Raw genomic sequence first — 16,519 nt, 5'->3', positions numbered from 1 at the left:
TTAAATGTTCTTTTTTATATTCTTAATTATTTTACTTTTCTGTATCTAAATTTTATAGATTTGAGTATTTCCAAACCATTTTATTTGGACTTTTTAAAATCACCTCATTGAAGGACATACACTATCATTAGAGCGTAAATATTGAAACTTGAAAGTGTACCAAATTCCTAAGCAAGTTAACATAATTTCCACTTCCTCAAACACAAAATGAGGAGACTCATACCTCTATAATAACTGTAGGTAATTTCAATTGAATTCATTCTCTGTATTAGCTGGCTTATATCTTACTTTAGTCCTCATTTAAACTGTAATGTTTACCAGTATTTTGCTCTTTTCCACTCATCTTTGTATAAAAATAAATAGAATTTATTTATATTTATATATATTATATAAAATATTCACATAATATCTTAATTTTATAACATTTTAATTGCATATAACTATAAAATTTATATAATTTTATTACATAAATACAATATTTATAAAAAATAAATAGAAATAATCTTCTGCTAAGTATATTTATAGCATTCTTGATGAGTTGTAATTGTTACATCAAGTGCATCAAAAGAAATTGTCCTTTGATGTCCATATTGTCATTTCTGAAATTAGAACTCTAAAATGGTTGGCATTCCTAAGATATCCCATTCTTATTAGATTTCCTACCAAGTTTTTACACATAGTTAAATTAGGAAATGCTATAAACTTGGAGTAATGGCAGATAAATCCTTTAGTCTTATTTTAGTCATCAATGATTAAGGTCAGGCATTTTTAATCAAAACAAACAGTTCTACTGAATTTGACTTTAGTTTCTGGATCAGTACATAATATCAGCCTTGTTTGTAATATTTGAGACAAAAGAATAATTGAGATCACTTAGGATTTGTATATCTCATTCACATATTTTAGAAGGATATTTTACCGAGGAGTTTTAGATATCCCCAAAACTGAAAAGATAGTACAGTTTCCATCTATTCCATACAGATTTTTTCCCATAACTAACATCTTACATTAGTTGTTTGTTACAATTAATGTACAATTAATGTAATGTACTACTGAGGTCTTACTAGTCATACTATAGTTATCTCTCTAGTCATACAGATTTCTTTAGTTTTTACTCTAACGTCCATTTTATGTTCCAGGATCTCATCCAGGGTATTATATTAACTTAGTTGTCACTTATCCTTAGTTTCCTATAAACAGTTGAATTGTACCTCCCCAACTGTTATTACCTTAATTGTTATTTATCCTTAGTTTCCTAAAATCAGATGAAATGTTATCCCCTTCCCAAAACTGTTATGTCTTAACACTCTGTACCTCAGAATGTGACTTTACTTGTAGTTAGGGTCTTTACAGAGGTAATCAAATTAAAATAGAACTCATTAGAGTGGGTCCTAACCCATTATGACTGGTGTACTTATAAAAAAGGGAAAAATTAGGGTGATACTTCTACAAGCAAAGGAATGCCAAAGATTGTCAAGAAACTAATAGAAACCAGGGGAGAACCATGGAACTGACTTTTCTTCATAGCCCTCTTGAAGGAATCAACTCTGCCGACATCTTGATCTTGACTTCTAGCCTCCAGAGCTGAGACAAGAGATTTCTGTTGTTTATATCACCAATTTGAGGCACTTTGTTATGACAGCGGTAGCAAACTAATAAAGCTCCTCTTTATCTATAAGAGTTTCTAAGATATTCTTATTTTTGATGACCTTGAGAACTTTGAGCAGTACTGATCAGTTCTTTGTAGGATGCTTGAAATTTGTCTGTTTTCTCATAAAGGTTATAGGCCTTTGGTAGGAAGAGCACAAAAATGAAATGGTTGTTTTGTCATATTCATACTAAGGTTGCACACTATCAACATTCTTTCCTTCTCTTCTTTTCACACTGCACTATTGATTATTTCACTATACACAGAATTATGCTCCTCTCTTCAAGAGCAGTATCTCTATGCAAATTATTTGGAATTCCTTTTCACATGAGATTTATACTATTTTATTCCTTCTGTTCTTCAAATTGTTCCAGATTTGGCTACTTGTGAACTCTTTCATTTGGCTCACATACCCCTTTTTAACATAACCCCATCAATATGCGACTTGTTTTACCTCTGAGCATTTTCTTATTTTCTGGTGCTATAAGATGCTTCTGGTTCATTTTGTAATTTTTTTTTCTTAGTTACAGATTCAGACATTTCTCAAAGAGGCTCTGATTCATTTTATTAGAGAATGGTGTTAGATAATGATGATACTGTGGTATATCCAGATAACAGAATATTATGCAGTGCTAACAAAAACAATGAAATCTGAGCCAGGAAAGACAGGTAGGAAACTTACATGCACATCAGCAAGTGAAAGAAACCAACCTGGGGCACCTGAATAGCTAAGTCAGTTAAGTATCCAACTCCTAATTTAGGCTCAGATCATGATCTCAGGGTCATAAGATTAAGCCCCACATCAGGCTCTGCACTGGGTATGGAGCCTGCTTAAGATTCTCTCTTCCCACTGGAAAAAAAAAATTAATAAAAATAAAAAATAAATAAAGAAATAAAGAAGATAAAAGAAACGAAACCAATCAGGAAAGGTTAAATGCTGTATGATTCCAACAATTCTCTACTCTGAAAAAGGCTAAACTATAAAGACAATAAAAAGAACAGGGTTGTAGGTGGGATGGGGATTGGTGGGGAGATATGAATACACAGGGCACAGAAGATTTTTTAAATTTATCTTTATTTAAATTCAATTAACTAACATATAATGTATTATTAGTAGAGGTAGAGGTCAGTGACTCATCAGTCTTATATAATACCTAGTGTTCATTACATTATATGCCCTCCTTAATGTCCACCACTCAGTTATCCCACCACCCACCCCCTTCCCACCAGCAACTCTCAGTTTGTTTCCTATGAACAAGAATCTCTTATCATTTGTCTCACTCTCTGACATCGTCTTGTTTTATTTTTGAGCACAGAAGATTTTTAAGGGCAGTAAAAATGCTCTGTAAGATACTATAACAATGATATTCATTATTTTACATTTGTCCACACCCATAGAGTGTACAAGACCAGAAGTGAACTGTAATGTTAAACTATGGACCTTTAGTAATAATGATTGTCAATGTAGGTTCACTCCTGGTAGGAAAAAATGGAAGTACCATTCTGTTTAGTGATGTTAATAATGGGGAAAGCTATACATGTGGACAGGCAGGGGATGTGTGAAATCTCTGTACCTCTCTCTCAACTTTGTTGTAAATCTAAATCTGCTCTAAAAAATAAAGTCTTTTTAAAAATCTTATGAATAAATCTTAGGGATCTTAAAAATGGTCTAATCTTTATTTATAACCTCAATATAACATGGTACTTTAGGAAGATACTAAAATAGGTACTCAATAAAAGTTTGTTGAATTGACTGCCATAGAAAAATACATCTTGACCTAATTTTATTTATTTAAGATTTTATTTATTTATTTGAGAGAGAGAATGCATGCATATGCGCACTTGAGTGGGGGATAGGGGCAGAGGGAGAGAATCTTCAAGCAGACTCCCTGCTAAGCCTGGAGCACAAAGGTTGGCTCTATCCCAAGACGTTGAGTTCATGACCTGAGACAAAAATCAAGAGTCTGACACTCAACTGACTGAACCACCCAGGCACCCCATCCTAATTTTAAGTAACACAAGGTATGCCCAGCTCATAACCCTTTACATAAAATTTTCAATAAATATTTTTAATTGATGACTATCTTAATGAATATAGTTTTACTTTTATTCTTACTTTTACAGAATCTTTCTCAAAATAGATATTCTCTGATTACTTAGCTCAATACTGATTCTTCTGACATCTCCCTTACTAAAATGTGTGTGTTCCTAGTCACAGAAGAGGATCTTGTTGAGGGAAATGCTGCTGAATCTCTTTAGACGTATGTTAATTATGTCCCTAATTTCCCTCACATTTCATATTTGAAGTGAAAAGCATCAGAGTTTTCCTAATTCTCTTCAATATTCTAATAAAAATTAAAAATTATTATAATTTATATGGTACATCCCTTTTTCACTTGATAGTCTCATTTTTCATTGTAAGGCAAGTAAGATAATTTTCTGCTAAAGCAGATCATCAGTACTGCTGAGGAAAGATTAACCAGAATAGAAAATATTTTCCTGAAGAATTTATATTCAAAACTAGCCAGTATTAAAACATAAATGCTTTTATTTTTTTGTAATATTCCGTTTTTCCTGCATATAAGAAATTTAATCAAGAGAAAAGATGCTTGAATTTCTACTGTACTATAATCAACCTGAAGTAACTTCTCTCTACCAATAATAATTTTGATACAAACAAGGATCATTGGTTCACTGTATTACATCCTTTGGTGAAGCAACCAAAATTGATCTCACCAACACTCAGTAACTGAAAGTTCTTGTTGTTGAAATACATTTCGTTCAAAACAGGGATTTCCAAATTGTGTTTGACTGGACCAACACTCAGGAAAATAGAGGGCCTGTTCCTAAAGAAACTATTAAGAGAAGAAACATTTAATTTTGTTTACTGCTTTTATTTATAGTTACCATATTTTTTCTGCCTATATCCCATGTGTTTTCTCATAGCACTCTTTCTAAATACCAGAGGTTGCTAATACAGTTATTTAAACATCAGCCTTGAGAAATAGAAGCTACAATTCTTGTTTTCACTTACATTTACTATATAGAATATATATATACATACACATATATACATATACACATATATACATCTACATGTGTGTGTGTATATATATATATATGAGAGAGAGAGAGAGAGAGAGAGAAATGTGCCTTAGTCAGAGGTGACTAGGTATGCAGAAGTGTCCATTTAGAGAGTATCTTATTCCATGTCTTGGCTCTGCAGACCTTTCAGATACAATGACCTTTTCCATATCCAACAGTTCTCTTTCCTGAAGTTAGTACAAATTATAGCAAATTCAGAATAAAAACAAGGAAACAATGCCACAGTTGCAAAAGCTGGCAAGGTAGCAGTACCATTCTAAGGTATCAAAGATTACATCTGGCTTTCTTTTTTGAGAACTTAGTAAGTATTCTTTCTTGACTTGTCCAGATATGACCGGTCCCTAAAAGAACAATCCTTAGTAGTGAAAAAAAAAAAAAGTTACACTAGAATACCTATGTATCCATTTCCAGTATATACCTATCAAAAGAACAGAAATTCTCCATTTCAGGAAAACTGAAGTCTGGAAAATCAAGAACTTCTCTGTACCCAAGCATACTTATGTAGGGATGCAAAATAATAATTAGGAATAACTTACAATAATCTTTCACAGAAACCTGAGTACACATATTCAGCACGGACTGTTCCTGCAGAGAGGAATTGGAAAATCATTTGGCAAAGATAAGAACATTATGAGAAGAGTTAAGAAAGTTAAATAAATGGTTCAATTCTCTCACCATAAGAATGAGCTTACTCTAAAGCAACAGAAAGAGATTAATAGTTCAACTGGTCAGTTACAAGATGGCACAGTATGGTTGAGACTCCTATGAACCAGACAGTATCAAATAATGTAAATTAAAATACGAAAAAGCCTTAGAATTCTTTGAAGTTCCAACAAAATACATCTTTGGAATTAATTCAGCTTCCTCCCAACTCCCAAATAATATTTAAATAAAAAGAAAAAACTAAAAACCCTTTGCAAGAAGAACCAACTCCATCCACAGCCTATATCATACTGGCAGGGATCTGACTGTGTCTTCGCATGTAGTCATTTGGAATTAGATATTTTAAGTTTTTATTTGAATTCTAGTTACACCCATAGTGTAATATTGTTTTCAAGAGTATAATTCAGTGATTCTTCACTTAAATATTTAACACCCAGTGCTCATAAATAAGTACCCTCTTAATACCCATCACCCGTGGGGGGAGACAAGATGGCGGGGAATTAGGAAGAGGCGCCATTTCAACCTGTACCCTAATGTGAGCTGATTACCTACCAAAGAACTCCGATCACCCATGAAATCAGCCTGAGATCAGAATTATACATGTCTGGATCTCTACAGGGGTAGAAGATGCCAGTGGGCAGGTAAAGCGGAGTGGGAATGTCAGACTGATATCAGAAGATAAACAAAGGGGGGAGGGAGCCACCAGAGGTGACAGATTGGAAAGTAATTCCCCAATACAAGAGTGCCCTGCAACTGGGGACCAGCATTAACTTGCAGTCTGGTTGAAAGCACTCAAAAAGAGCAAAAGATCACGGGGGGAAATTGTGGGAATCGGGGCGGTTAGGGACAGGGGCTTAAGTCCCTGGACCCAGGACAGCCTCCCCTGGTGCTGAGCCACCAGCACAGCGGTGCACACCAGGTGCAGCGGCGAAACCAGGTCTTGGTTCCTGAGCCACCAGCGCGCCCGAGAGTGCTTGGGGTCTGGCTCCCGTGAGGGGCTGGGAGCCTTGCCAGACCAGACCACAGAACACCGAGCCCTGCTATCAGAGCCTGAGACGCACTCGTGCCCCGCACCCTCCCCTGGGAGAGTGCACGCAGGTGCCAGCCTGGTGCTTTCGGACCAGGAAAGACCAGGCACTCCCAGCCCAGGCCAGCAGGAAAATCTCAGTGTGCGATTGCTGCTTGGAACCTCTCTGGCAGTCTGGAGCTCTCCAGACAGCTGCCACTGCTGTAGTTTTGGGTACAAGCAGGAGATCCTGCATCCCCAAGGACTGCGACTCAGAACCTGCCCTGCCAGCAGCTCTGCAGCACTCACAGGGGAGCAGACTGAGGCTTCTCTCTGAGAGGGAGGTCGGGATGCAGTTTGCTTTCCTCTAAAACTCCAAAAACCATCAAAAGCTGTCAAGGTGAGAGAGAAAAAAACCCAAAAACCAAAAAACAAACAAACATAAAAACCCCTAGAGAACAAAAGTGAAAAACCAGTTTCCTCAGAGCCCACCCCCTTGAGCAGGGTGCAAGGACTTAACTCAGGGAACATCATTGACTGAAAACCCACGTGGCAGGCCCCTCCCCCAGAAAACCAACCAGGAAAGAAAAAAAAAAAAAAGGCAGCAAGAGAACAACCACTACTACTTCATAGATACAACTTTTATTTTTAACTTGTTCCCACTATTCTTGTTCTTTTTTTTATATATATAGATAATTTTTTAACCGATTTACCATCACAGTGAGATGTTCTCACCAGAGACTTCACACTGGAGAAAGGCCTTATAAATGCAATGAATGTGGGAAATGTTTTGTTCGTATTAATTAACCCCATTATCACCACAGAGTTCACAGTGGAGAAAGGCCTTATGAGTGTAGCAAATGTGGAAAATCGTTTATGAGTCGTAATTGCCTCTGTTATCACCATAGTGTTCACACTGGAGAAAAGCCTTATATGTGCCCTGAATGTGGCAAATCTTTTATAAGTAATTCTGAGCTCTCTTCTCACCAGAGGGTTCACACTGGAGAGAAGCCTTATGAGTACAATGAATGTGGGAAATCACTTGCTAGGAGTTCTGCCCTAAGTAGTCATCAAATTCCATAATAACATTCTAACCCGAACTTTTTGATACATACACCCATGTTTTTCTTTTGCTTTTCTATTTTTTAATTTTTTTAAATTTTAGTTTACTTTAGTCTAGTTTACTCTTTTTCATTTTTATTTTCTAATATTCATATAGAGTTAAACTTCAAGGTAACCCCCTTTCCCCAATCAATGCTACCCCTATAGTTAAACCAATTTTTAATCCCCCTTTATCTTAGGAAAGTTGAGTCCTTTAACAAAGATATCAAGATACATCCAGGAAGAATCAAAATAAACTTCCTCACCCACACTGAGAATTTATAATCACTCTTCCATCATTTTCTTCCGCCAGTGTTTCTGTGTATTTGTTTGTCCTGATAGTATATAAATCTTATACTTGGGGTTCTTTTTGACGAGGTTCTTCCTTTTTTTGCTTTTATATATATATATTTTTTCTCTTGTCATATACTTTTATCAGTCTTTTTGTTTGTCTGTTTTTGTTTGTATACTTCATAAATCTTACCTTGGGGCCCATTTGGGCTGAGCCTTCTCTTTCATCTTCCCTTTTTTTCTTGTCTCTCTCTCTCTCTTTTTTTTCTTTTTCTTTTCTTTTTTCTCTCATTTGGGTGGGGAATCCTGATTGCTCAGAAGCGTTCCAGGGTGCACCTTGACTGAACCACAGTTGATACTTGCAGCTACATCCGTTCAGTCATCTCTCACCAAAATGACTAGGAGGAGAAATGCCCAACAGAAGAAAAATACAGAGGATGGGCCTTCTGCAACAGAGCTAATGGCTATCAACATAGACAATATGTCAGAAAGGGAATTCAGGCTAACAATTATCCAGGCAATAGCTAGGTTGGAGAAAGTCATGGATGACCAAACAGAATTGATTAGGGCAGAACTGAAAGTCACCAGGGATGATGTTCCCAATATTAGGGCAGAACTGAAATTCACCAGGAATGATGTTCAAAATGCTCTCAATGAGTTCCAATCTAATCTAAATTCTCTAAAAGCTAGGGTAACTGAGACAGAAGATAGAATTAGTGATCTGGAGGACAAACAGATAGAGAGAAAGGATCAGGAGGAAGCCTGGAACAAACAGCTTAGAAGCCGAAAACAGAATCAGGGAAATAAATGATGCCATGAAACATTCCAATGTCAGAATTATTGGAATCCCTAAAGGGGAGGAAAAAGAAAGAAGTTTAGAAGATATAGTGGAACAAGTTGTCCATGAAAATTTCCCAATCTCACGAATGGAACCAGCATTCATGTACTAGAGGCAGAACGGTTTCCCCCCAAGATTATAGATTCTCAAAAGTCCTTGAGACACCTAATAGTAAGAGTGAAGAATTATAATTGTAGGCAGACCCTCTTGAAAGCAATCAGGAAAAAGAAGCTCCTTACATACAGAGGAAAGCCCATCAGAATAACGTCGAACCTGTCCACAGAGACCTGGCAAGCTAGAAAGGGATGGCAAGATATATTCAGGGCACTAAATGAGAAGAACATGCAGCCAAGAATACTTTATCCAGCAAGACTGACATTCAAAATGGATGGAGAGATAAAGAGTTCCAAGACCGGCAAGGCTTAAAATACTGTGCAACCACCAAGCCGACAGTGCAGAAAATATTAAGGGGGGTTCTATAAAAGAGAAAAAATCCTAAAAATATCATTGAGCAGAAATATAGAGACAATCTACAGAAAGAAAGAATTCAAAGGTAACATGATGTCAATTAAAACGTATCTATCAATAATCACTCTCAATGTGAATGGCCTAAATGTGCCCATAAAATGACACAGGGTTGCAGATTGGGTAGAATGACAGGACCCATCCATATATTGTCTACAAAAGACCCATTTTGAACCTAAAGATACACCCAGACTGAAAGTGAAGGGATAGGAATGATCTTTCATGCCAATGGGCCTCAAAAGAAGGCCAGAGTAGCGATTCTCATATCAGATAAATTAGATTTTAAACTAAAGACTATAATCAGAGATACAGAAGGGCATCACATAATTCTTAAAGGGACTATCCACCAAGATGATCTAACAATTGTAAATATCTACGCCCCCAATATGCGAGCAGCCAATTACATAAGAAAACTATTAATCAAGATAAAGAGTCATATTGATATGAATACATTAATAGTAGGAGATCTTAACATGCCTCTCTCAGTAATAGACAGATCATTGAAGCAGAAAATCAATAAAGAAACAAGAGCATTGAATGATACATTGGACCAGATGGACCTCATAGATATATACAGAACATTCCACCCTAAAACAACAGAATACTCATTCTTCTCAAGTGCACATGGAACCTTCTCCAGAATAGACCACATACTGGGTCACAAAGCAGGACTCAACTGATACCAAAAGACTGGCATTATTCCCTGCATATTCTTAGATCACAATGCTTTGAAACTGGAGCTCAATCACAAGGAAAAGTTTGGAAGGAACTCAAACACCTGGAAGCTAAAGACTACCTTGCTTAAGAATGCTTGGATCAACCAGGAGATCAAAGAAGAACTTAAACAATTCATGGGAACTAACGAGAATAAAGACATTTTGGTCCAAAATATATGGGATACAGCAAAGTCGCTCCTAAGAGGGAAATACATAGTCATCCAAGCCTCCCTCAAAAAAATTGAAAAATCGAGAATACACCAGCTGTCTCTACACCTTAAAGAGCTGGAGAAGCAAAAACAAATCAAACCAACTCCACACATAAGAAGGGAAATAATCAAGATTAGAGCAGAGATCAATGAGGTAGAAACCAGAGATACAGTAGAACGTATCAAAGAAACTAGAAGCTGGTTTTTTGAAAGAATCAATAAGATCGATAAACCATTGGCCACACTAATCCAAAAGAAAAGAGAGAAAGCCCAAATTAATAAAATTATGAATGAAAAGGGAGAGATCACAACTAACACCAAGGAAGTAGAAACAATCATCAGAAGTTATTATCAACAGTTATATGCCAAAAAGCTAAGCAACCTAGATGAGATGGATGCATTCCTGGAAAACTATAAACTCCCAAAATGGAACCAGGAAGAAATAGACAACCTGAATAGACCGATATCTAGTAACAAGATTGAAGCAGTGATCAAAAACCTCCCAAAAAGAAGAGCCCGGGACCTGACGGATTCCCTAGAGAATTCTACCAAACTTTCAAAGAAGAAATAACACCTATTCTCCTGAAGCTGTTCCAAAAAATTGAAGCAGAAGGAAAACTTCCAGACTCTTTTTATGAAGCCAGCATTACCCTGATCCCCAAACCAGGCAAAGACCCTACAAAAAAGGAGAATTTCAAACCAATATCACTGATGAATATGGATGCTAAGATTCTCAACAAGATACTAGCAAACAGGATCCAACAGTACATTAAAAAGATTATCCACCATGACCAGATGAGATTCATCCCTGTGTTATAAGGATGGTTCAACATTCCCAAATCAATCAATGTGACAGAACAAATCAATAAGAGAAGAGAGAAGAACCACATGATCCTCTCAATTGATGCAGAAAAGCATTTGAAAAAATCCAGTTACGTTCTTGATTAAAATGCTTCAAAGTATAGGGATAGAGGGAACATTCCTGAACTTCATAAAATCGATCTATGAAAGACCCACAGCAAATATCATCCTCAATGGGAAAAAGCTTGCAGCCTTCCCATTGAGATCAGGAACATGACAAAGATGCCCACTCTCACCACTCTTGTTCAACATAGTATTAGAAGTCCTAGCAACAGCAATCAGACAACAAAGAGAAATAAAAGGTATCCAAATTGGCAATGAAGAAGTCAAACTCTCTCTCTTTGCAGATGGCATGATTATTTATATGGAAAACCCCAAATACTCTACCCTCAAACTACTAGAACTCATACAGCAATTCAGTAACATGGCAGGATACAAAGTCAATATACAGAAATCAGTGGCTTTCTTATTTTCATTAACAATGAAAATACAGAAAGGTAAATTAGAGATTTGATTCCATTTACTATTGCACCAATAACCATAAGATACCTGGGAATAAACCTAACCAAAGAGGTATAGTATCTGTACTTGAGGAACTACAGAACACTCATGAAAGAAATTGAAGAAGACACAAAAAGATGGAAGACCATTCCATGCTCTTGGATCGGAAGAATAAACATTGTTAAAATGTCTATACTGTCTAGAGCAATCTATACTTTTAATGCCATTCTAATCAAAATTCCACCAGTATTTTTCAAAGAGCTGGAGCAAATAATCCTAAAATTTGTATGGAATCAGAAGAGACCCCAAATTGCTAAGGAAATGTTGAAAAACAAAAATAAACCTGGCGGCATCACGTTACCTGATTTCAAGCTTTACTACAAAGTGGTGATCACCAAGACAGCATGGTACTGGCATAAAAACAGACACATAGACCAATGGAACAGAGTACAGAGGCCAGATATGGACCCTCAACTCTATGGTCAAATAATCTTCGACAAAACAGGAAAAAATATACAGTGGGAAAAATGCAGTCTCTTCAATAAATGGTGCTGGGAAAACTGGACAGCTATGTGAAGAAAAATGAAACTTGACCATTCTCTTACACTGTACACAAAGATAAACTCAAAATGGATAAAAGACCTCAGCATGAGACAAGAATCCATCAGGAACCTAGAGGAGAACATAGGCAGTAACGTCTTCGATATCAGCCACAGCAACTTCTTTCAAGATAAGTCTCCAAAGGCAAAGGAAACAAAAGCGAAAATGAACTTTTGGGACTTCATCAAGATCAAAAGCTTCTGCACAGCAAAGGAAACAGTTAACAAAACAAAGAGGCAACCCATAGAATGGGAGAAGATATTTGCAAATGAGAGTAAAGACAAAAGGTTGATATCCAGTATCTATAAAGAACTTCTCAAACTCAACACACACAAAACAGATAATCATATCAAAAAATGGGCAGAAGATATGAACAGACACTTCTCCAACGAGGACATCCAAATGGCTATCAGACACATGAAAAACTGTTTATCATCACTAGCCATCAGGGAGATTCAAATTAAAACCATATTGAGATACCACCTTACACCAGTTAGAATGGCCAAAATTAGCAAGACAGGAAACAACATGTGTTGGAGAGGATGTGGAGAAAGGGGAACCCTCTTACACTGTTGGTGGGAATGAAAGGGGGTACAGCCACTTTGGAGAACAGTGTGGAGATTCCTCAAGAAATTACAAATAGAGCTTCCCTATGAGTCTGCAATTGCACTGCTGGGTATTTACCCCAAAGATACAGATGTAGTGAAAAGAAGGACCATCTGTACCCCAATGTTTATAGCAGCAATGGCCACGGTCGCCAAACTGTGGAAAGAACCAAGATGCCCTTCAACGGATGAATGGATAAGGAAGATGTGGTCCATATACACTATGGAGTATTCTGCTTCTATCAGAAAAGATGAATACCCAACTTTTGTAGCAACATGGACGGGACTGGAAGAGATTATGCTGAGTGAAATGAGTCAAGCAGAGAGAGTCAATTATCATATGGTTTCACTTATTTGTGGAGCATAACAAATAACATGGAGGATATGGGGAGATGGAGAGGAGAAGGGAGTTGAGGGAAATTGGAAGGGGAGGTGAACCATGAGAGACTATGGACCCTGAAAAACAACCTGAGCATCTTGGGGGGCAGGTGTTGGGAGGTTCGGGGAACAAGGGGGTGGGTATTAGGGAGGGCATGTATTGCATAGAGCACTGGGTGTGGTGCAAAAACAATGAATACTGTTATGCTGAAAAGAAATTAAAAAAAAAAAAGCCATCACCCACCTAGCCCACCCCCACAATCTCCCTTCCAGCAACCCTGTTTCTTTCTTTTTCTTTCTTTTTTCTTTTTGTATTCAAATAGTGGCATTTTATTTATTTATTTTTTTCAGCGTAACAGTATTCATTGTTTTTGCACAACACCCAGTGCTCCATGCAATACGTGCCCTCCTTATTACCCACCACCTGGTTCCCCCAACCTCCCACCCCGACCCTTCAAAACCCTCAGGTTGTTTTTCAGAGTCCATAGTCTCTTAGGTTTGCCTCCCCTTCCAATTTTTTTCTTTTTATAAACATATAACATATAATGTATTTTTATCCCCAGGGGTACAGGTCTGTGAATCGCCAGGTTTACACACTTCACAGCACTCACGATAGCACATACCCTCCCCAATGTCCATAACCCCCTCCCCCTCTCCCAACCCCACCTCCTCCCAGCAACCCCCAGTTTGTTTTGTGAGATTAAGAATCATTTATGGTTTGTCTCCCTCCCAATCCCATCTTGTTTCATTTATTCTTCTCCTATCCCCCTAACCCCCCATGTTGCTTCTCCATGTCCTCATATCAGGGAGATCATATGATAGTTGTCTTTCTCCGATTGACTTATTTCACTAAGCATGATACCCTCTAGTTCCATCCACGTCGTCGCAAATGGCAAGATTTCATTTCTTTTGATGGCTGCATTGTATTCCATTGTGTATATATACCACATCTTCTTTATCCATTCATCTGTTGATGGACATCTAGGTTCTTTCCATAGTTTGGCTATTGTAGACATTGCTGCTATGAACATTCGGGTACACGTGCCCCTTTGGATCACTGCGTTTGTATCTTTTTTTTTTTTTAAAGATTTTATTTATTTATTTGACAGATAGAGATCACAAGTAGGGAGAGAGGCAGGCAGAGAGAGAGAGGAGGAAGCAGGCTCCCTGCCAAGCAGAGAGCCCGATGCGGGGCTCGATCCCAGGACCCTGAGATCATGACCTGAGCTGAAGGCAGAGGCTTCAACCCACTGAGCCACCCAGGCGCCCCTCTGCGTTTGTATCTTTAGGGTAAATACCCAGTAGTGCAATTGCTGGGTCATAGGGTAGTTCTATTTTCAACATTTTGAGGAACCTCCATGCTGTTTTCCAGAGTGGTTGCACCAGCTTGCATTCCCACCAACAGTGGAGGAGGGTTCCCCTTCCTCCGCATCCTCGCCAGCATCTGTCATTTCCTGAATTGTTAATTTTAGCCATTCTGACTGGTGTGAGGTGATATCTCATTGTGGTTTTGATTTGTATTTCCCTGATGCCGAGTGACGTGGAGCACTTTTTCATGTGTCTGTTGGCCATCTGGATGTCTTCTTTGCAGAAATGTCTGTTCATGTCCTCTGCCCATTTCTTGATTGGATTGTTTGTTCTTTGGGTGTTGAGTTTGCTAAGTTCCTTATAGATTTTGGATACTAGCCCTTTATCTGATATGTCGTTTGCAAATATCTCCTCCCATTCTGTCAGTTGTCTTTTGGTTTTGTTAACTGTTTCCTTTGCTGTGCAAAAGCTTTTGATCTTGATGAAATCCCAATAGTTCATTTTTGCCCTTGCTTCCCTTGCCTTTGCCGATGTTCCTAGGAAGATGTTGCTGTGACTGAGGTCGAAGAGGTTGCTGCCTGCGTTCTCCTCAAGGATTTAGATGGATTCCTTTCTCACATTGAGGTCCTTCATCCATTTTGAGTCTATTTTCGTGTGTGGTGTAAGGAAGTGGTCCAATTTCATTTTTCTGCTTGTGGCTGTCCAATTTTCCCAGCACCATTTGTTGAAGAGGCTGTCTTTTTTCCATTGGACATTCTTTCGTGCTTTGTCGAAGATTAGTTGAGCATAGAGTTGAGGGTCTATTTCTGGGATCTCTATTCTGTTCCATTGATCTATGTGTCTGTTTTTGTGCCAGTACCATGCTGTCTTGATGATGACCGCTTTGTAATAGAGCTTGAAGTATGGAATTGTGATGCCACCAACTTTGGCTTTCTTTTTCAATATTCCTTTGGCTATTCGAGGTCTTTTCTGGTTCCATATAAATTTTAGGATTATTTGTTCCATTTCTTTGAAAAAAAAATGGATGGTATTTTGATAGGGATTGCATTAAATGTGTAGATTGCTTTAGGTAGCATAGACATTTTCACAATGTTTTTTCTTCCAATCCAGGAGCATGGAACATTTTTCCATTTCTTTGTGTCTTCCTCAATTTCTTTCATGAGTACTTTATAGTTTTCTGCATATGGATTCTTAGCCTCTTTGGTTAGGTTTATTCCTAGGTATCTTATAGTTTTGGGTACAATTGTAAATGGGATTGACTCCTTAATTTCTCTTTCTTCTGTCTTGTTGTTGGTGTAGAGAAATGCAACTGATTTCTGTGCATTGATTTTATATCCTGACAGTTTACTGAATTCCTGTACAAGTTCTAGCAGTTTTGGAGTGGAGTCTTTTGGGTTTTCCACATATAGTATCATATCATCTGTGAAGAGTGATAGTTTGACTCCTTCTTTGCCAAATTGGATGCCTTTAATTTCTTTTTGTTGTCTGATTGCTGAGGCTAGGACTTCTAGTACTATGTTGAATAGCAGTGGTGATAATGGACATCCCTGCCGTGTTCCTGACCTTAGCGGAAAAGCTTTCAGTTTTTCTCCATTGAGAATGATATTTGTGGTGGGTTTTTCATAGATGGCTTTGATAATATTGAGGTATGTGCCCTTTATCGCTACACTTTGAAGAGTTTTGATCAGGAATGGATGCTGTACTTTGTCAAATGCTTTCTCAGTATCTATTGAGAGTATCATATGGTTTTTGTTCTTTCTTTTATTAATGTGTTGTATCACATTGATTGATTTGCGGATGTTGAACCAATCCTGCAGCCCTGGAATAAATCCCACTTGATCGTGGTGAATATTCCTTTTAATGTACTGTTGAATCCTATTGGCTACTATTTTGGCGAGAATTTTTGCATCTGTGTTCATCAAGGATATTGGTCTGTAGTTCTCTTTTTTGGTGGGATCCTTGTCTGGTTTTGGGATCAAGGTGATGCTGGCCTCATAAAATGTGTTTGGAAGTTTTCCTTCCATTTCTATTTTTTGGAACAGTTTCAGGAGAATAGGAATGAGTTCTTCTTTAAATGTTTGGTAGAATTCCCCTGGGAAGCCATCTGGCCCTGGGCTTTTGTTTGTTTGGAGATTTTTGATGACTGTTTCAATCTCCTTACTGG

This window comes from Meles meles, chromosome 7 (genome assembly GCF_922984935.1).
Source record: "Meles meles chromosome 7, mMelMel3.1 paternal haplotype, whole genome shotgun sequence".
NCBI lineage: Eukaryota > Metazoa > Chordata > Mammalia > Carnivora > Mustelidae > Meles > Meles meles.
This window is presented reverse-complemented; position numbering follows the sequence as displayed.